The sequence below is a fragment of the Triturus cristatus genome, chromosome 5_1 (genome assembly GCF_964204655.1).
Source record: "Triturus cristatus chromosome 5_1, aTriCri1.1, whole genome shotgun sequence".
In the NCBI taxonomy this organism is placed as follows: Eukaryota; Metazoa; Chordata; class Amphibia; order Caudata; family Salamandridae; genus Triturus; species Triturus cristatus.
The window spans coordinates 840,342,595-840,364,263 of NC_140587.1; positions in this window are offsets into that span (position 1 = coordinate 840,342,595).

Consider the following 21,669-nt stretch of genomic DNA (forward strand, 5'->3'; position numbering starts at 1 on the left):
TAACTTCTTCTATCTGATCAAATTTTATTTTTAAACATTCAATTCCATCTTTTTTCTGATAATTAATAAAACCCACAACTCTTCCCATAGCTCCATTAACTAAACCTTTTTCAACATCCAAATTTCTCCTTAAAAATACTCTACAATTCATGCAAACATATAGATTTTTTTCTAATCCAGCAGTTTTGGAAATGTTCTTCTCTAGTGAATCCAATTTATTTTTCAGTTTGCCTGTTAATGTGATAGTAATTCTTCCATCCTGAATTTTGTCCACTGCTTCCAATTTTCTGATATCTTCCTTTTCCAATTTCAAAAGCTCCTCATTGAATATTGAGCATTCACGGAGAGTTGGCATTAAGCAGATGACACTTTTCTTTTCTGCAATGTTCTTGTATATCTTCTCTGCAACTATTTCTTCCTTTGGAAATAAATTATGTAGCAACCGACTCTGTAATGCTTTCGTGCCAGCTTCAGTGAGTAGTCCAATTCTGATATCTTTCAGAATACTTCCATATTCTTCATTGTTTGCTTGCCTCATATTAGTAGTAAGTTCCTTGTACTCAAAGAAGGACCAAATATTTGCATTACCAATGCTTCCCAATGACTTCTTTGTGTCTTCATGTGTCACAGTATTAAACACTGGTTGTCCTTTAACTGGAGTAAGCTGTAGAAGATCCCCAAAAACTATGACATGTTTTCCACCAAATAACATGTCATAGTCTGTCCTTAGAATTTGCTGCATTCTTAAATGCACAAAGGCAAGCATTAAGTTTGATACCATGCTCACCTCATCAATAATGAGAACTTGCATCTTCTTCAATACTCTTGAAACTTCCAAGCATGCTTCTCCAGTTAGCTTGTGGTACTGTATTTTGTTCTCATGCTCCACTGGTAACATTAGCAAACGATGTAAGGTGATTCCTTTTATGTTATATGCTGCTAACCCAGTTGGAGCAGTAACCACACAAGACAAAGTTGAGTCCGTTTTTTGCTGTAGGTAGCTTCTGATGACTTTTATTAAGAAACTTTTTCCCGTTCCAGCTTGTCCGCTTACATACATCCTGATTGGATGAAATGATGTGCATGAGCGCTCTTTTTTTTCATGTAGTAATCTGTGATCAATTTTGTTTCTGATCTCTTCATAAATTTGTTGCTGCTCTTCATTCAATTGTCTTTCCAAATTTGGTAAGTCTATAAATTCTTCTTGAGCTTGATTCATAGCCGTTTCCACTTCATTCATGGCTATTGCAGCTTCATTTTCAACGATTGGTTGTCCTAGGGGATCTTGACTGAGTGTTCCTGAACTTTGGCTGTCTTGAGAACTGTCTCTAGCTACTTCAGCTGCAATTGTAGTTTCCTGTTCAATTTCTTCATTTAACATTTGCACATAATTTGTGAATGTACTGCATTGTATGGTGTCTTTGCAAGCATTAAATGAATCTTCATAGCTTTGAAATTCTCCCAGTAGTTCTTCCTCTGTACGCCATGGTTTAAACAGCTGTAAAAGAGCCAAGTAGTAAAATTCCTTTTTGTCAGTAGTGTCGCAACTCAGCTTCCTGTGATTTATCAAACTTCCTTTTGTTTGCTTCACCAAACATCCTTCCTCACCAATGACTTTATATTTTCCATTGTTGATGTCTTCTGTGGCTTTCCGTGAATAAATGTAGTTCTGCAGCACTTCACAGAGACACATGTTCTCTAGATGATGACTTCTCTTGGGATAATATGTGTCCAACATGTTTGATTTCAAAATATCTGTACTTTCTGGGTAATTCTCGGCCAAATATTCAATTTCTCCAACAGATTTCAGTACCCGATTTCTCATTGCTGCAAGGCCTAAACTTGCCCAAATTATTCTTCTTGATTTCGAGTAGAGACTTGCAGAAGATAACCTATCTGAACATTCGTAGGATCCAATTTCTCGATGCGATAACATCTTTAAACTGAAACTGTACAGCTTCTTACTGACAGTCTTCTCGTGAGAAATCTCTTCCCACATTTCTTTCAATTCAGTTTTTTCTGATTTAGTAATGTAAGACGTTACATATCGAGCAACAGCAATGGAATTGTCAGCTACATACTGTATATCCATGTTAGCATTCCACATGGATAAAATGACTGGGTTGTAATCATTTATATTTTTTGATTCTTCTTTTCTTTTAAGGTTGTAGGTATTCTTTGGTGATTTTCTTGTAATAGTATGTCTCACAGATGACATAAAACTGTTTACTCTTCCATTTGAAAGAACAGGTCTAGGAAATCCAAATCGACATTTAGTGTAGTATTTATCTTTGCTCTTGTATTTCCGTCGACAGTATTTTCCACACCGATGACTTTGAAAACGTAAAACTTGCTCCTTTAACTTTTTCTCTTCTGTGCTTTTTGGTATAGCACATGTTGCATATTCTTCAATGAAAGCTAACACTGCTTCATCAGTATCTGTTCCAAACTTTGGGGCATCCTTGATCCACAACAGCATATGAATATGAGGAGCACCTCTTGCCTGGTACTCTTTTCTCCAAAAGAAATCCTCTACTTCTCCAAGAGGTGGATTTTTTTTATTGCAGATGAAGGACATCATAGCCTCAAATCTATGATTGAAATATCTGCAAACATTAACCGGATCCAATGAGCACAGTTCTCCTGCTGTCTTGTATTCGATGTTTTTAATGTTTGAATTTGCCTCTCGTAGAAAATCCAGTAAATCATCCCAAGCGTACTCAGCACAGCTTAGAGTAAGGAACCATGTTGGTGTTCCTAAATTCCGTAACATGCATTTTAATTCACCATGGCGTCGGTACCAATATTCATTTGTCCCATGCTGACAAGCCATCAGATTGATCAGTTGTGTTTCCAAATGATCATCTCGGTGCTGCACTTTCTCCATAAAATCCTTAGCAGACACATTTTGTAAATGTACTCCACTTTTTAAAATGTGATTTACTGCATATGATAATGCAGACAAGTCGCTTTCAAATAAAAGATGGAACAAATAAGGAATACTTTGTCAAAATCTGGGATCTTCTGCATATAGTCTTGTAGTTCGATACTCAGAAACTGGAATCTGTTCTGGACGTTCATCGTATCGTCCTCCTTTTCCTGTAGGAAACAGCTGGGGAAAACATCGAGCTTCCAAGCTCTCCTCCCATACACTCACGGGAGTTCCTTTTGCTTTCTTCATCTGAAACAGATCAATATTGTCTCCCATAACTTCTTTTGAATGAAGAGGATGTATGCTAAAATGTTCATAAATTTCTTCTTCCTTTGACTTGTCCACTTTTTCAATTTGTCCAGTTGGTGTTTCTGTGTCTTCTTGTGAATCTTCTTCTTCTTCTTCTATATAAATTGATTCATACCATTTGTTATTTCTTTTCAAATACAAATTTGCTCTTTGTACTTTCCGTACATCTACCAGCTCCTGCCAAATCTTCTTATTCTTTGTCGGTACACCATTAACCAGAATAACTAATGGTTCAGTTTCCAATGTATCTGCATCAATAGTTTCCATATTTGTTTTCAAATCCAAGGGAAAATACACCACTCTACCTTTTAAACCTCTCAGTAAATCTGAAGGAGGTAATTTACCAGTTTCGGGCTCCATACGTACTATGGTCTGGAACGGATGAACACATTGAATAAGTATAGACTCATATGTATTTAATTCAGAAAGTTCTGCAGGAATAACATCCAATTCTAAATTATTATGTACAGCTCTGGTCGGCATTCTATTTTCCTCTAACTTGTTGTAACAGTATTTACAAATACGCTGATCTTCACCCAATTCAAAACAATTTTCAAGAAATATATATGTGGCAAAATCCTTCCACTTATAATTATCTTCATTTTCACTTTTTCTGTAGAGATCAACATTCCTGGTTTGTTTTCTATAATGAGTTCTGCGGCAACAAATACAAGTAATATTTGGTCTTTCATTAGAGATTATTGCAAATTTTGTTATGTGATCATTAAATGTCTTACTTACAGAGGGTTCTACATTCTCTTCCACTTCTTCCTCATTTACTGTCTCCTTTTCTGCACTGTCTTGTTCAGGACCAAAGTAACAAAACTGAATTTCATCAGTAACCTTCTCTCCATCTGATACCTATCCACGGAACAGAGCCCTATTCAATTCATCTAACTTTATTGCTGGACTTTTAGCAAAATACAACCGTCTCACAAACTTTCTCATTTCAGTATGATGAACAGCCAGCATCCTAAAATGATGAAATACACTTTTACACACTTTTCTAGATAGACAAGCCAGAGAATGACCCTGCAAACCAGTATTCTCTCTCACTCTGCACGGATCTAGACCTTGAAGCACCTTAATCTTCTGTTTTACACTCTTTTTACTATATTCTCTTAGAAACTCACACAATTTATCAATAGATTCCTGACGCACAGTGCAAATACTACTACAATTCCAAGTGTACACTGGGGCTTTAGGACGTCTCCCCATAGCCCCATCCGCCATCACTTGTACCTCATCTCTTGGAACCATTTTCTCCTTCTCCATCATACAACCATTTTTCACTTCATAAGCACGACCTCTGGTGTCAACTGCATGCAGCAAACTATTACTTTGAAAATAACTCTCTTCATTAAAAAAAGGTTCACTACTTGAACTATGCATCCATTCTCCTAAAAACACTTTACAAAAGTTTGTTCTTTTCACTACTCTTTTCCTTTTGCTTTGTGATTTCAGTACATTAACCATTTTATCTAATGTACGCATCCTATTCAAAATTAAAATGAATAGTTTCCTTTTTAATTCTAATGCCTTTGCTGCAATGGCTTCAATTTCTTTTTTTCTCTTATAAAATTTTGCCTTTTGCTTATATTTCTTCACATCCTTTATCAAATTGGACATAACTCTTCTCTGAAACATTTTTCTACGTATCTCTTTAAACGCTGTTTTTCTTTTTAAGTTAATCTTTTTTGTTTCCGAAGGTATATTTGCATTAACTAAATGCTCAATTTTTTCCTTTTGTTTACTATTTAAAACATTCTTTCTAGTACAGACATTTTGTACATTTTTCCTTTTTTTGAAGATGTTCTTTAAAAAATCTTTTGTCTGCTTACCAGAAGACTTTCTCTTTTTCCCAACATGAGCATCTCCAACTATCTTAGGTCCTCCAGTTGTCTTCAAATATAGTTTTTTTTTGTGGTTTTTCCTTAGTCTGGATTTTGTAGGCATCTTAAATTTTGTTCACTGCTCTTCAGCAATACCTGAAAAAAACTGAAAAAAAATTCCTTTCTTTTATTTAAATATATTAATACATTTTTTATGATCTTTTCAAATCTTAAAATACTATGTACCCCTTTCCTACAAGTGAAAATCACAATAACACCTTCACAAATTAAATATCTCAAAACAATTCCTCTTTGCACACAGAGACATGGTTTGAAATTAGGCAGAAAACGAAATTTCTTTTCCAATTTGAGAGCACACTTTCTACTCTTTTTTTGGCAAGTGATAAGTACTTTTACAGTCTGATACATTTTGAATCCTCTTTTCAGATTCTTAAAAAAGCACATGTCCAAACAGCTTTTTGAGACCAACAACATGTGTAACCTGGGTGACTGACTACACTCCAGCAAGGGCAACCAGCCTTAGTGAAGCTGAATGTATTTGCATTACTGACTGCAACCTCAAACCCCACTCAGTTGTGAATACTGTGCATGATTCCACAGGATAAGCAGCTGGGTGTGTGCTAAGAGTCTGCTTCTGCAGAAAAAATAGCTCCCCCTTTCCATCTAATGCAAATGTAAAATTACCAGAGCAATACGCAATAAATCTCTGTCTGTAATTCCTCTTTGCACACAGAGTCATGGTTTGAAATTAGGCAGAAAACGAAATTTCTTTGCCAATTTGAAAGCACACTTACTACTCTTTTTTTTGGCAAGTGATAAGTACTTTTACAGTCTGTCACATTTTGAATCCACTTTTCAGATTCCTATAAAAGCACATGTCCAAACAGCTTTTTTGGCAAGTGATAAGTACTTTTACAGTCTGTCACATTTTGAATCCACTTTTCAGATTCTTAAAAAAGCACATGTCCAAACAGCTTTTTCAGACCAGAAACATGTGTAACCTGTGTGACTGACTACACTCCAGCAAGGGCAACCAGCCTTAATGATGCTGAATTTATTTGCATTACTGACTGCAACCTCAAACCCCACTCAGTTGTGAATACTATGCATGATTCCACAGGATAAGCAGCTGGGTGTGTGCTAAGAGTCTGCTTCTGCAGAAAAAAATAGCTCCCCCTTTCCATCTAATGCAAATGTAAAATTTCCAGAGCAATACGCAATGCATCTCTGTCTGTAATTCCTCTTTGCACACAGAGTCATGGTTTGAAATTAGGCAGAAAACAAAATTTCTTTGCCAATTTGAAAGCACACTTACTACTCTTTTTTTGGCAAGTGATAAGTACTTTTACAGTCTGTCACATTTTGAATCCACTTTTCAGATTCTTAAAAAAGCACATGTCCAAACAGCTTTTTCAGACCAGCAACATGTGTAACCTGGGTGACTGACTACACTCCAGCAAGGGAAACCAGCCTTAGTGATGCTGAATGTATTTGCATTACTGACTGCAACCTCAAACCCCACTCAATAGTGAAAACTGTGCATGATTCCACAGGATAAGCAGCTGGGTGTTTGCTAAGAGTCTGCTTCTGCAGAAAAAAATAGCTCCCCCTTTCCATCTAATGCAAATGTAAAATTACCAGAGCAATATGCAATAAATCTCTGTCTGTAATTCCTCTTTGCACACAGAGTCATGGTTTGAAATTAGGCAGAAAACGAAATTTCTTTGCCAATTTGAAAGCACACTTACTACTCTTTTTGTTGGCAAATGATAAGTACTTTTACAGTCTGTCACATTTTGAATCCACTTTTCAGATTCTTAAAAAAGCACATGTCCAAACAGCTTTTTTGGCAAGTGATAAGTACTTTTACAGTCTGTCACATTTTGAATACACTTTTCAGATTCTTAAAAAAGCACATGTCCAAACAGCTTTTTCAGACCAGCAACATGTGTAACCTGTGTGACTGACTACACTCCAGCAAGGGCAACCAGCCTTAGTGATGCTGAATGTATTCGCATTACTGACTGGAACCTCAAACCCCACTCAGTTGTGAATACTGTGCATGATTCCACAGGATAAGCAGCTGGGTGTGTGCTAAGAGTCTGCTTCTGCAGAAAAAAATAGCTCCCCCTTTCCATCTAATGCAAATGTAAAATTACCAGAGCAATACGCAATACATCTCTGTCTGTAATTCCTCTTTGCACACAGAGTCATGGTTTGAAATTAGGCAGAAAACGAAATTTCTTTGCCAATTTGAAAGCACACTTACTACTCTTTTTTTTGGCAAATGATAAGTACTTTTACAGTCTGTCACATTTTGAATCCACTTTTCAGATTCTTAAAAAAGCACATGTCCAAACAGCTTTTTTGGCAAGTGATAAGTACTTTTACAGTCTGTCACATTTTGAATACACTTTTCAGATTCTTAAAAAAGCACATGTCCAAACAGCTTTTTCAGACCAGCAACATGTGTAACCTGTGTGACTGACTACACTCCAGCAAGGGCAACCAGCCTTAGTGATGCTGAATGTATTCGCATTACTGACTGGAACCTCAAACCCCACTCAGTTGTGAATACTGTGCATGATTCCACAGGATAAGCAGCTGGGTGTGTGCTAAGAGTCTGCTTCTGCAGAAAAAAATAGCTCCCCCTTTCCATCTAATGCAAATGTAAAATTACCAGAGCAATACGCAATACATCTCTGTCTGTAATTCCTCTTTGCACACAGAGTCATGGTTTGAAATTAGGCAGAAAACGAAATTTCTTTGCCAATTTGAAAGCACACTTATACTCTTTTTTTTGGCAAGTGATAAGTACTTTTACAGTCTGTCACATTTTGAATCCACTTTTCAGATTCTTAAAAAAGCACATGTCCAAACAGCTTTTTTGGCAAGTGATAAGTACTTTTACAGTCTGTCACATTTTGAATCCACTTTTCAGATTCTTAAAAAAGCACATGTCCAAACAGCTTTTTTTGGCAAGTGATAAGTACTTTTACAGTCTGTCACATTTTGAATACACTTTTCAGATTCTTAAAAAAGCACATGTCCAAACAGCTTTTTCAGACCAGCAACATGTGTAACCTGTGTGACTGACTACACTCCAGCAAGGGCAACCAGCCTTAGTGATGCTGAATGTATTCGCATTACTGACTGGAACCTCAAACCCCACTCAGTTGTGAATACTGTGCATGATTCCACAGGATAAGCAGCTGGGTGTGTGCTAAGAGTCTGCTTCTGCAGAAAAAAATAGCTCCCCCTTTCCATCTAATGCAAATGTAAAATTACCAGAGCAATACGCAATACATCTCTGTCTGTAATTCCTCTTTGCACACAGAGTCATGGTTTGAAATTAGGCAGAAAACGAAATTTCTTTGCCAATTTGAAAGCACACTTACTACTCTTTTTTTTGGCAAATGATAAGTACTTTTACAGTCTGTCACATTTTGAATCCACTTTTCAGATTCTTAAAAAAGCACATGTCCAAACAGCTTTTTTGGCAAGTGATAAGTACTTTTACAGTCTGTCACATTTTGAATACACTTTTCAGATTCTTAAAAAAGCACATGTCCAAACAGCTTTTTCAGACCAGCAACATGTGTAACCTGTGTGACTGACTACACTCCAGCAAGGGCAACCAGCCTTAGTGATGCTGAATGTATTCGCATTACTGACTGGAACCTCAAACCCCACTCAGTTGTGAATACTGTGCATGATTCCACAGGATAAGCAGCTGGGTGTGTGCTAAGAGTCTGCTTCTGCAGAAAAAAATAGCTCCCCCTTTCCATCTAATGCAAATGTAAAATTACCAGAGCAATACGCAATACATCTCTGTCTGTAATTCCTCTTTGCACACAGAGTCATGGTTTGAAATTAGGCAGAAAACGAAATTTCTTTGCCAATTTGAAAGCACACTTATACTCTTTTTTTTGGCAAGTGATAAGTACTTTTACAGTCTGTCACATTTTGAATCCACTTTTCAGATTCTTAAAAAAGCACATGTCCAAACAGCTTTTTTGGCAAGTGATAAGTACTTTTACAGTCTGTCACATTTTGAATCCACTTTTCAGATTCTTAAAAAAGCACATGTCCAAACAGCTTTTTCAGACCAGAAACATGTGTAACCTGGGTGACTGACTACACTCCAGCAAGGGCAACCAGCCTTAGTGATGCTGAATGTATTCGCATTACTGACTGCAACCTCAAACCCCACTCGCTTGTGAATACTGTGCATGATTCCACAGGATAAGCAGCTGGGTGTGTGCTAAGAGTCTGTTTCTGCAGAAAAATAGCTCCCCCTTTCCATCTACTGCAAATGTAAAATTACCAGAGTAATATGCAATAAATCTCTGTCTATAATTCCTCTTTGCACACAGAGTCATGGTTTCATATTAGTCAGAAAACGAAATTTCTTTGCCAATTTGAAAGCACACTTACTACTCTTTTTTTTTGCAAGTGATAAGTACTTTTACAATCTGACACATTTTTAATCCACTTTTCAGATTCTTAAAAAAGCACATGTCCAAACAGCTTTTTCTGACCAGAAACATGTGTAACCTGGGTGACTGACTACACTCCAGCAAAGGCAACCAGCCTTAGTGATGCTGAATGTATTTGCATTACTGACTGGAACCTCAAACCCTAAAAGTATTCCTCATTTATAACAATACACCTTATTTTATGGTGAAAACATAGTCCATATTATTTTACATGTTCCTCACATTTAAATTTCTCCCAAAACACAAAACGATAAACACAACTTCAACAAAAGGAATTCCAATTCTATTATTCATTTCCTATTTTACCATATACATCCCCTCTCAAACTCATAACTCACCTTTAAAATTAGTTAGTTGTGAAAGAAATGTGGCACTCCAACAGTAGATTATCATGGACAGGATCTCTGTTCTGTACACCTCTCTCCTCTCAGCAGAACCAGATAATGGCAATGTTTCCCTCTCTTTTTCCACACATATACATGTTAATTTCAAATCTCAGTGCTTCCCCCTTTTTTTCAAATATAATCACACATTTTTATTGGTTGAAAACCAACACTTTTCCAAAAGTACCCTTCCCCCAACTTGACTTCAGCCTAGTACCCTTCCCCCAACTTGACTTCTGCCTGCTACCATAGCAACAGCTCTTGAAACACTGCTGTGTAGAGTTAGGTCAGAAGTTCACCACACAGTAGGTAGTTATAGTTAGGACCACATTTCCATAGGAAATCCGCAACATTCTATTTTGAATAACTTTGGCGCCGGTCGACGAATCCTCGCGAATTTTTCAAAATAGGTGGGGCGCTACGCTCCACTCCTACCCTGAAAGTCTCGGGGGGATTCGTCAAGCGGGGGCTGAGATAAAAGGGGGGTCCCAAAACGCGTTTTTCCCATGCATTTTTCCATAGGACCTTTAGACAGGGCTACAGCCCGAACGGCTGAACAGAATTACTAGAAATTTGGCAGAGAGGTAGTCCTCAGATCAAGGAAGTGCCTTTTGTAGGTTTGGTGTAAATCTGTTCAGTAGATTCTGAGAAAATAGCCTTTAAATCAATATATATATCTGAGCCAGCTTACGGTGCGCTTACGGTACGCTTACCGTACGCGTACGGTGGCGTGCGCGAGCGCGATTCTGATTGGCTCTTAGATCTTAGTAAACATTCGAATCGGCCGAAACCAGGAAGCGGCGGCCGCCATTTTCTCTCTCGCACTGAGAGTGATGTTTAAAATATAAAGCACAAAAACATGTAAAGGGGCTGTTTAGACAGCTCCCACACACATAGCAATGTTGAGGGAGTCCCCAAAGATCCCCCAAGGCCAAAAACAGAATTTTTATTTTTTCGCTAATTTCGCCGATTACGCTTACCGTACGCGTACGGTAAAAAATTATAAAAAAAAAAAAATTATCCACACTCTCCCCACCCCGTGTGCAATTGGTGCCCGAAGGGCATCAATTGAGCACGGCTTATTAAAGATGAGTTAAACTAAAATATTTTAAAACAAAATAATTAAAAAAAAAATTAGCCACACTCTCTCCACCCCGTGTGCAAATGGTGCCCGAAGGGCACCATTTGTGCATGGCTTATAACATATACGAAAAATTAAAATATTACCTTTCAAAACGAAGTGCATCATATGTCCTCCATGTGCGCACGGTGCGCGAAGCGCATCGTGTGTACATGGCCCATCTAGCGTAACGAACTGCGTTAAGTGGGCGCGCACGCCACGAATGGCGTAAAGTAACTTAGCATTTAAAAAAACGTACAAATTCACTGAAAAAACCATAGGTTTCACACACGTTATAGTTAGGAATTAGCATTTAAAAAACCTTGCAAATTCACTGAAAAAACCATAGGTTTCACACATGTTATAGTTAGCGGAAATTTTACTGATAAAAAACCAATGAAATTCCCCCGTTATAGTTAGTGCAGGCAACTATAACTCACGCGACCGCAATCTTCTGCTGATGACATATGTGTCTTTATGAAAAAAAAATATTTGTAATATATGTATAGCTAAAAATGTATGGAAGAAGACATGGGCAAATAAGTGTCTAAATACAGTATTAGCATCAGCAGAGGATTGCGGTCGCGTGAGTTATAGTTGCCTGCACTAACTATAATGGGGGAATTTCATTGGTTTTTTATCAGTAAAATTTCCGCTAACTATAACATGTGTGAAACCTATGGTTTTTTCAGTGAATATATATATATATATATATGTATATATATATATATATATACATATATATATATATATATATTATCTACTGGCGGTCGCCAGTAGATAGTTATAGTTAGGACCCTCTTACCATAGGAAATCCGCAACATTCTATTTTGAATAACTTTGGCGCCGGTCGACGAATCCCCGCAAAATTTTCAAAATAGGTGGGGCGTTGAGCTCCGCTCCTACCCTGAAAGTCTCGGGGGGATTCGTCAAGCGGGGGCTGAGATAAAAGGGGGGTCCCAAAACGCGTTTTTCCCATGCATTTTTCCATAGGACCTTTAGACAGAGCTACAGCCCGAACGGCTGAACAGAATTTAATGAAATTTGGCAGAGAGGTAGTCCTCAGGTCAAGGAAGTGCCTTTTGTAGGTTTGGTGTAAATCTGTTCAGTAGATTCTGAGAAAATAGCCTTTAAATCAATATATATATCTGAGCCAGCTTACGGTGCGCTTACGGTGCGCTTACTGTACGCGTACGGTGACGTGCACGAGTGCGATTCTGATTGGCCGTTAGATCTTAGTAAACATTCGAATCGGTCGAAACCAGGAAGCGGCTGCCGCCATTTTCTCTCTCGCACTCTGACAGGGGGTTGAAAAACAAAGTGCAAAAACATGTAAAGGGGCTGTTTAGACAGCTCCCAAGCAACTAGCCATGTCGAGGGAGTCCCCAACGATCCCCCAAGTGAAAAAAGGCAATTTTAATTTTTTCGAAAATTTTGTCGATTACGCTTACCGTACGCGTACGCTAATAAATAATAAAAAAACAAAAAAAATATCCACATTCTCCCTACCCCGTGAGCAAATGGTGCCCGAAGGGCACCATTTGTGCATGGCTAATTACTTCAAAACAAAACATATATTTTACCTGTCACAACGATGCTCATCATATGTCTTCCATGTGCGCACGGTGCGCGAAGCGCATCGTGCGTTCGTGGCCCATCTAGCGTAACGTGGGCACGCGGTGCGCGAAGCGCACCGCGTGCTCACTGTGCGCGCACGGTGCGTGAAGCGCACCGTGCGCGCACGGAACGAACTGCGTTAAGTGGGCGCGCACGCCACAAATGGCATAAAGTAACTTAGCATTTAAAAAACCTTGCAAATTCACTGAAAAAACCATAGGTTTCACACATGTTATAGTTAGCTGGACATTTTACTGATAAAAAGATAGTTATAGTTAGGACCCTCTTACCATAGGAAAGGATTACGGTCGCGTGAGTTATAGTTGCCTACAGTAACTATAACGGGGGAATTTCATTGGTTTTTTATCAGTAAAATGTCCAGCTAACTATAACATGTGTGAAACCTATGGTTTTTTCAGTGAATATATATATACATGCCATGAATAGAAATTCTGATATAATTTTACATTTATCTAGAATTCACCCACTCATCAGCAAGCCTCAAACTTGAAATAATAATAATATTAATGTTAGACATATTATGACAATATTGAGAAATGTGTCCCTGGTATTGGGTAATTATAGTAATTAGGTAGATATCAAGTTTGTTCTCAGCCTTTCTCTCCAGGGACCCAATGACTGACATATCTATTATATGAACCAGCGCAGATTAAGCATCATTTTTATTCAGTTCATGTACATATCTGCATTCATAGGGCTCAACATGCTTACACGGCACACACTTCCTTCTTTACTCAGTATGTAATTATGAAATGAATCTCCGATTCCCATCTACATAATCATTTTATTTAACAGCCAATCTTTCAACACAAAACATTCGCATAACCTTCAGACGCAGATGTCCACCTTTCATTTCACAGGCCTTTTTTTATTTACAAGACTCTGGAAGTTCCATTTTCATGGACGTATTTGCTGAGGCTGCCAAGCTTTTATTTTATGATAAAACTTGTATCCTTTGTTGTAGTGTACAAAGAGATTTCGAATGCCATGTTTTATTCATATTTTTTCAAAGTCCAAAGCTCTTTAAAAGCCTCAGAAGTTTTATGCTTGAAATCAGCAACAATAGGGCTCTTGTGATGTGCACATGGGTACTTCTTTTCTCATGTGTTAAGGAGGGAGACTTTCCTGTGACTGGCATTTTCATGAATGTAAAAAAAAAGAAACTGAACGATAGTCACTTCTCCTGAAAGAAAAGTCCAATTTATTTTCGTCAATCTATCACAGACAGATTTCTGTCTGTCTGTATATCCATTGACCTATTTATCTATTTATCAATCTATATTGTGGTTAGGTATGACTGTCGATTTAAAAGCATCATTTTTTCATATTTTAATTCAATTTGGTTTCAGCATGGTTCCGAGCTGTTCGGTGAGCATAGGCAAAAAAGTTAAATTTCCCATTTTTACTCCATTTTTGATTCTTTGCTCTCTAATACAGGAAAAACAGATCAACTGGATGACACCATACTTCGCATGAAAGTGGTATTTCACTCAAATAAGTGCCTTTGCTTGATTTGGGTTAAATCCCTTCGATTAAGTTTGAGAAACTAGGATTTTGGTTGAGTTTGAAATAGTTAAATGGTAGAGATACCTGGAGTGTTTAATTTGTGGAGCCTTATTATCTTTACCCCGGACCCTGTCTCAAGACCCTTCATCAAGAAGCAGACCACTGGGCGCTGAGTCTGCTCAGAGCCTAACCAGAATATAGAACACATAGAGGAGTGGAGCACCTGTGGGTGGAGGCGGCAGCTTTTATAAAGAACAGGGGAGGAGGTACGTGACTATTGGTACCGCGCAGAGGAGCTCTGTGGGGGTGCTATCTATACAATCCATATCATTTATTTAACCTGCCCAGGCATTACATTTGCAGTGCATACGTCTCTACTTTGTAGTGAGGACTCCCTTAATACGTACATACATTGTTAAGTTAGCATAACCACGTTAGATGTTAGAAAGCCATCTTGCTGCTTTTGCGCACGACACTGCGTTTACATGTTATTCCTTAAACAAACTGCTGACTCGAGCCTTGCCTCACACAAGAGCAATCTGTTGTTACCATCCCGAGCTCTGCGCAGCGACCTTGGTCTGTACATGGTGTGACAAACAGTCTGGGTTATTACACAATGCATGTTTTCCACTCTAGGTTGATCGACCCACTATTTAGCCATAACACACGAGCAGCTGCAAATACCTGAAAGTTGGTGCTTTTAATATTGCAGACATCATAATTCATATTCAGACCGAAGACGAGCCTTCCTGCGAGAAGACTCCTGATGCTCCTGTGATGTGATTTCACTAAGCTGATCTTTGAGGTATGGGGTCCCCTATTCAAGCCTAAGAGACCTTCTACTACCCTAATAATAATATTAGCTTCTTAATAAAGGGAAGGTGGTAGTATCCACTGTCATTATAACATGATCACCCCTTTTATATTCTATGTTATTGTAACGATGCTGATGGTTTTGATTTTAATCATTTGTCTGCTTGTATTAGCCAAAGTACTGCATGTTAGGACACGTGGTCTATAAAAATAAACTCTTTTTATTTACACCGTGTCTCTGTTGATTCTTGTTGTGGACTGATGTGAGAATAATATACGAACAGGTATTTCCGATTCCCACCATTCCTGAGAGTACACTGAGTAGCTTGTTCTGGGTTGTCTTTTCATTGGGATCTCTGAGCCAAATCTCGGATAACGAATGGGACACTTATGCTAGCCGGATACTGGGTTCTGGGTTCTGAGGTGAGTTTCTGGTACACCACAATTCACTGAGGTCCTGGGGTTCTTCGCATAGTTCTGTGTATAAGCAGAATCCCTGCAACATGGCGCACCTAACGTTTGGTCTATGAGTTGAAACGCCTTAGTAGTGCTTACATTAGTCCACAACACCCTCATTCTTGTTTCCGGATAACAAGTCTGACGGATTTAAACCTACCTAGTTCTTTTGATATAGGTTCCTTCAAGCTTGATCATTAAAAAGGTTATTGAACCCTTGTGCTACTGATTACTTTAAGTGTAGTTTATCCTTATGGCGGTAGAAATTGCGGCACATAGCCGCGCAGCTCTGAAACGTCATTTGACGCAGTATGGGGTGCCGGACACTGGTATGAACGTCATCTTCGTGGTAGGAGCCGATGCGGCTCATCCATTTGAGTTGTTCTACTCTTGGGTGACGATTCCGGCGGTGAGTGAGGATGATAATACTTTTCATTCGTACACTGCCACGGTCACGCCAGCGAGCTATGTACCGTATAGGACACAGGAAATACCAATATCTGCTTGGCAGCATCTTATTTGGTTTAATGGCGCCCTTCCCCATGTGGTTATACCGCCGAGAATGGGCCCTTTATCAATTGCCGGGGCCACTTGGCCGGTACTAGCCGGATTTACGCCTCATCCCCGTTACCTCACGGTGACGGTGGCTGAGTTGCGTGTACTGCACACTGCCCTAATTACGGTCTATAGGGCGTTAGTACAGTACGTGTCGCGCAATATGCAGGCGGGGGTGCCTGCTGTTGCGGGACAACCTACTGACCGCCACGCGGTGGTCATTAGTCCTGTTATGGTTAATTCTGTTATGGGCAAGCGCCCCCAAACTAGGGATGATTTCCCCTTTTGGCTTGCTGAAAAATTTGACCAAATAGAAGCGGTATACCCGAATACATCTCCTGTGGAGAAACACAGGATCCTTACCATTAGTTTGCCTAAAGACTTGGTCCCCGATGTGGATGAGTGTGTAAACTGGGGCAAGGTCTTTGCAGCGACGTACGCGCAGTGCTTTGGCACTCCGTCTATGATAATGCTGCCCTCCGTTATTAAACGTGTTCAAGAAAACCACGGTGCGGAGTCTGCGATAGAATTAGGAATGCGGCTCCTCGGACAGTTTGACCTGGTGGCTACCATGATAATGGGTAACCTTAAGGGTGATGCGTTGCAGTTCCAGGTCCGTAATGAACTGAAGAAAGTTGAAGAAGAGGATAAGCCGCGGGAATTTGCAAAAATAATCTCGTGTGCATACAGGGATTTGGGTCGTAGCTCTTTGGGAGTTAAGCCTGTGGTCAAAGTTCCCGATATTAAGCAGATGGGTAAGGCGGAAGCCTCTGGTAAGGATGACCGTCCAATCTTTCAAAAACAGAATTGGCGGTCGAAACAACAGGGAAAGCAGCAGCAGAAACAGGGCTCTCGGCCTGCCTCTCCCGTTCAGTCAAGTAGTGAACGCACTTATGATCTACGTGATCATGCTACTATTAAGTCTCCTGATAGATTTCAGGTTTCTGAACAACGTTCTCGTTCTTCACAGGAAACATCGGCTTCACAGTCCGGTGGCGGAGGCGGTGGCAAAGGTCGGGGTGCTCCGCAAACACGTGACCAGCCCCGGCAGACTGACGGAAAAGGCAAGCAGGATGAATTTGCACGACAAAGACCCCCGTTTCAGAAGAAGAAAGTGGCTGCTCTGACGGCGAAGTATGCCTCAGATAGTGCGGACACAGCTTCGGAACCGGACATGGGCGCTGACGCTACTGGACAGCGCGGCGGAAATTACCATAGTCCGTCAAGCTCTGCGTCCATTTCTGGCGGCGACAGCAACTGATATAATGGTTACTGTTGAAACAGCTGACACCAGAGTGGCTCCCCCTGACAGACTTTATGAAATAGTCTTACTAATTGAGGGTGACATACAACGTACAATTAAGGGGATTTTTTGGGATAATCTGACTACCACCTATGATATCCTCCTAGCGGAGGCAGATTGGCCCCCATCCTTCATTTTGGAAGCTCCTAGAGGGGAGGAAGTAATCCTCCCGTCCTTTGCGCACACAGTGCCTAAGGACCAGGCTGAAGTGTACGCTGAGGAGTGGGCGCTGGCGCTTGCGCCGGCGGTGTATCGTACTCAGGTGGGATGGGACCGGTTGTCCCCCTGCCATGAGATTCCATTGCGGTCTATGCCCCAGCCTCAACCCCAATATCCCATGCGTCGTGAAGCTAGGCCACACGTCGCGGCGATCCTTGAACAATTGGAATATCAGGGTGTTATTGAAACTTGTGTGTCCCCTATGAATAACCCTTTATTCACTGTAACGAAGCCTGACGGCTCGTACCGTTTAGTTTTGGATTACCGGCACCTAAACTCCCATTGCCGGACCTGCGCGGTACAAAATACACACAGCTCGGCTCTTGTCGACAGTCTCGTGCGTAAAAGATTTAAAACGACACTTGACATTTCCAATGGCTTTTTTAGCCACAACCTGTCCACACTGAGTAGCCAGTGGGCGGCGTTTACTTCGGGTGGCAAACAAAAACAGTTTACAAGATTGGCCATGGGCTACAAAAATAGCCCTGGCGTCTTCTCAGCTCGAGTGGTTTCTCTCTTAGAAAGAATAGACCCCGACGCATACTCCTATGTTGACGATATCTACCTCACGGATGATGAGCTGACGCCGCATCTGTCTCGAGTCGACAATATTATAGTGAGTTTTGCTGACTATGGCTACAAATTCAATTTTGCGAAGTCACACATCGCGGAATATACGGTGTTGTTTTTGGGCTACGAGCTCAACAATGAAGGTAAAGGACTTGCTCCCCACTTTCTGGAGAAATGCGCATGCTTGCGTGCTCCTACAACGCTGAAAGAATTGCAATCTCTGCTGGGATTTCTGAATTTCGGACGTACGTATATTCCTGATTATGCCCAGCGTATCAAGCCGTTATACGCCTTGGTACAACCTTCTTTTTCGAAGTCTAGCTGGCAGCTGGAACACTCTGCTATTTTACAGTCTTTACAGGCTGATCTTCTTGCTTCACAGTACTTGCTGACGCGTGATAACCGCACTAACCTGGTAATAAGAATAGTACCGGGCGCCGTGGGTTTCACGTATTTGACGTTTAATGAGGGCGATACAGTCCCCATTGCGTATAAATCACACTTGTACACCTCTGCTGAATTACGTTTTTCCACAGTCGAGAAAGTCCTGACTGCTGTACAGATGGCGATCCTTAAGGAACGCGCACTGTCGCATGGGAAACAGATTGTGGTTGTCACACCGTATCCTGCCCTAGAGGCGGTGACTAAAGCAAGTGTACCTAATTCTAAAGCTTTGCATCCACGGTGGATACAATGGGCCACAACTCTGACGTCGCCAGATGTCACTTATATCTTTGATACCTCATTACAGACTCAAGAGTACTTGCAGTATGAATTCGTTCATCCGGCTCCTCTGTCTTTGCGCCCGCTCGAAGAATACCATTGTGTCATATACACTGACGGCTCGGCGCAGCCCGCGATTGGATCAAAGCACGCTTATTCTGCGGCTTGCGCAATTGTCGTAGGTACATTCGTAAATGGTGAATTCCAATCTGATGCAGTGCATACGCAGTCATTGGGTGATTGTACCGCGCAATTGGCGGAGCTTCGGGCTCTGGTGCTTGCACTGGAGTTTGCTGATCCCCGAGTCACGACTCTTATAGTGAGTGACTCTTTTTATTGTGTCCAGTCCTACAATGACAACTTACACTTCTGGTCTCAAAATGATTATCGAGATACCAAAGGTAGCACAATTAAGCATAAAACGCTTTGGGTTCGAGTGGCAGACTTTAAAGAACGTCTCCCTCTTGTGAATGTTATTCACACTCTTGGTCACCAACGACTTGGTGTCCATGCTGTCGGTAACAGCTTGGCTGACGAGGCAGCAAAAACCGCAGTGGCTACATACTTAGTGGCAGCAGTTACAAGATCCAAAAGTAAGATTGATGATGACATCTTGGCAGCTATTGCTGCTACAGAGAAAGGAAGTGATTACCCGAAGGGTTTTCCTTCTCTTGGTTGCAGTGGATTCGTGCACACGTTTTCTCTGGGTATGGCCACAAAGGAGTGCTGACTTGTGGACTGTCATCAGGGATTTGCGTGTCTTTGTAGGAACTTTTGCGTGTGGTACCTTCCATTCTGATCAGGGCCCTGCGTTCGCCTCTAAGGCTTACAAGGAGGCTATGAGAAATATGGGGGTCCAAGTCAAATTTTCGTCCCCCTACCGACCTGAGGGTAATAGTGTGGTGGAGCGAATGAACCGTGACTTAAAGCAATCATTGACAGCACGTGTTTTAGGCACAGGCCGGAACTGGCTAGCCCATTTTTATAACGTCCAACGTGCACTTAATAATCTCCCTAGAACGTCTCTGAGTGGGCGGACTCCATACATGATGCTCTTCGGAATCAGGATGTTTGTTCCAGACCTTGATGGTCTAGACATGGCGGCGTCGACCGCACCCTTTGACGTAGATGATCACTGTGCTGTTTTGCAGACTCTACAAGAAGCCAGAGACACTCTTTCGAAGGAACACTTGCCCTCCACATCTGAAGCTGAGGTTCAGATTCCGGTAGTCGGCTGGCTACCCCGAGTTGAAGATCTGGTTCGTGAGAAGGTGGAGAACAAGAAGGAGTTCGGCCCCTCTTATCGTGCACCAGTTCCAGTGCTTGGAGTGCAGGGTACAAGAACAGTCATTTTACCTCCACTTCCTGGTCGAAAAGAAAACAGGTACATCTCTATTGACAATGTCAAACTTCAGCGAGTGGCCGGTACTTCTTAGTCTGACTCCAGCAGTTTCATGCCAGACGATGCAAAGAAATTCAATGTTGGTTCCTGCTTCTAACACCTTGTCTGATGTTGCCCTCGAGATGCAGTCTGTTACTGATCCCCTGTTAATACCACCGGCTGGTGGTCTGCCAGACGAGACTGAGTATGCTTATCCTACCAATGGTCACTCGCCCGTTTTACAATCTACGGCGCTTGACCAGTCCAGTTTCTCCTTTGACACTGATTCATTGCCCACCACTCCCCCTTCGAACATTGCTGTTTTTGCTAGTTGGTTTAAAAGACATTTTTTGGTTGCCCCTTGGACATACATCTGGCTGTTGCTTTTCAGTGTTTTTTTGTTTATGTCCATTGGATTCGTGATAGTGTTTTTCCGCCTCGTGGATGGCCACTATCTCAAAGAGAGATCTACAATTAGACTTATCAATGGAACTTTGGCCCCCCACTCCTCGTCCCACATCATGAAAAGGGACCAGACTTTTGTAAATATTACTGCCTGGCCCGTCTTGGATGGAATCGCGTGGGATGCTGTTAAATTTCAAATTCATGGGCCTACAGAGGTCATTAATGTACCTAATGTATTTCGCGTTTCTATGGGTGATGTGGTTAAGCAGAACATACGTTCTGATGATTGGGATGTTCACGCCATTGAAGCACTGTTTTCAGACTTGAAATATTATGCCGCTTTTGATGCTGAAGATTTATATGAGAATGCGGCTAAATATGCGGAACAGTATTGTTTTCAGCATTATGGAAATCACTTCCTGCATAAAGCAAATACATTTAGGAATTTTGTAAATTTTACCCAATGGGAACACTGTCCTACACCCTCTTTTGGCAGTTCACCTACATTAGTTGAGAAGTATACTTATTTTACTGATTTCAGTGTTTGCGACCCGGCGTCCTTCTATTTTAAGGTTATGCCTGAGTCTGCCTCAAAGGTTAGACTGACACACACCAAATTACTTTATTCTAAGTCCTTTATGGATGAGTTATCAATCAAAGGTTATGATCTATGGAAGGCTACTATTGATCTTAAGTCGGTTTGGGGTTCCAAACCATGGCAGGTTCAGGGAACTGAAGCTTTACACCGTGCCTGTCTCGTACCAAATCATATGTTGTTTTTGAATTCAACCATATTCCAAACCACCTGTTTCGGATTGGCTACTTCTAAAAAACTAAATTCACCTTCTGTGCCGGATCTGGGCGCTTACCCCAATTGGGACAACCACACAGATCTGTCCCTTCCTGCTTTGCAGTCATTGGTTTCAAATACATCTTTCAATATTTCGAAATTTAATAGTGAGGGTTGGTTGATTTGGCAAAGCAGTTCTGATACCTGTCAACGT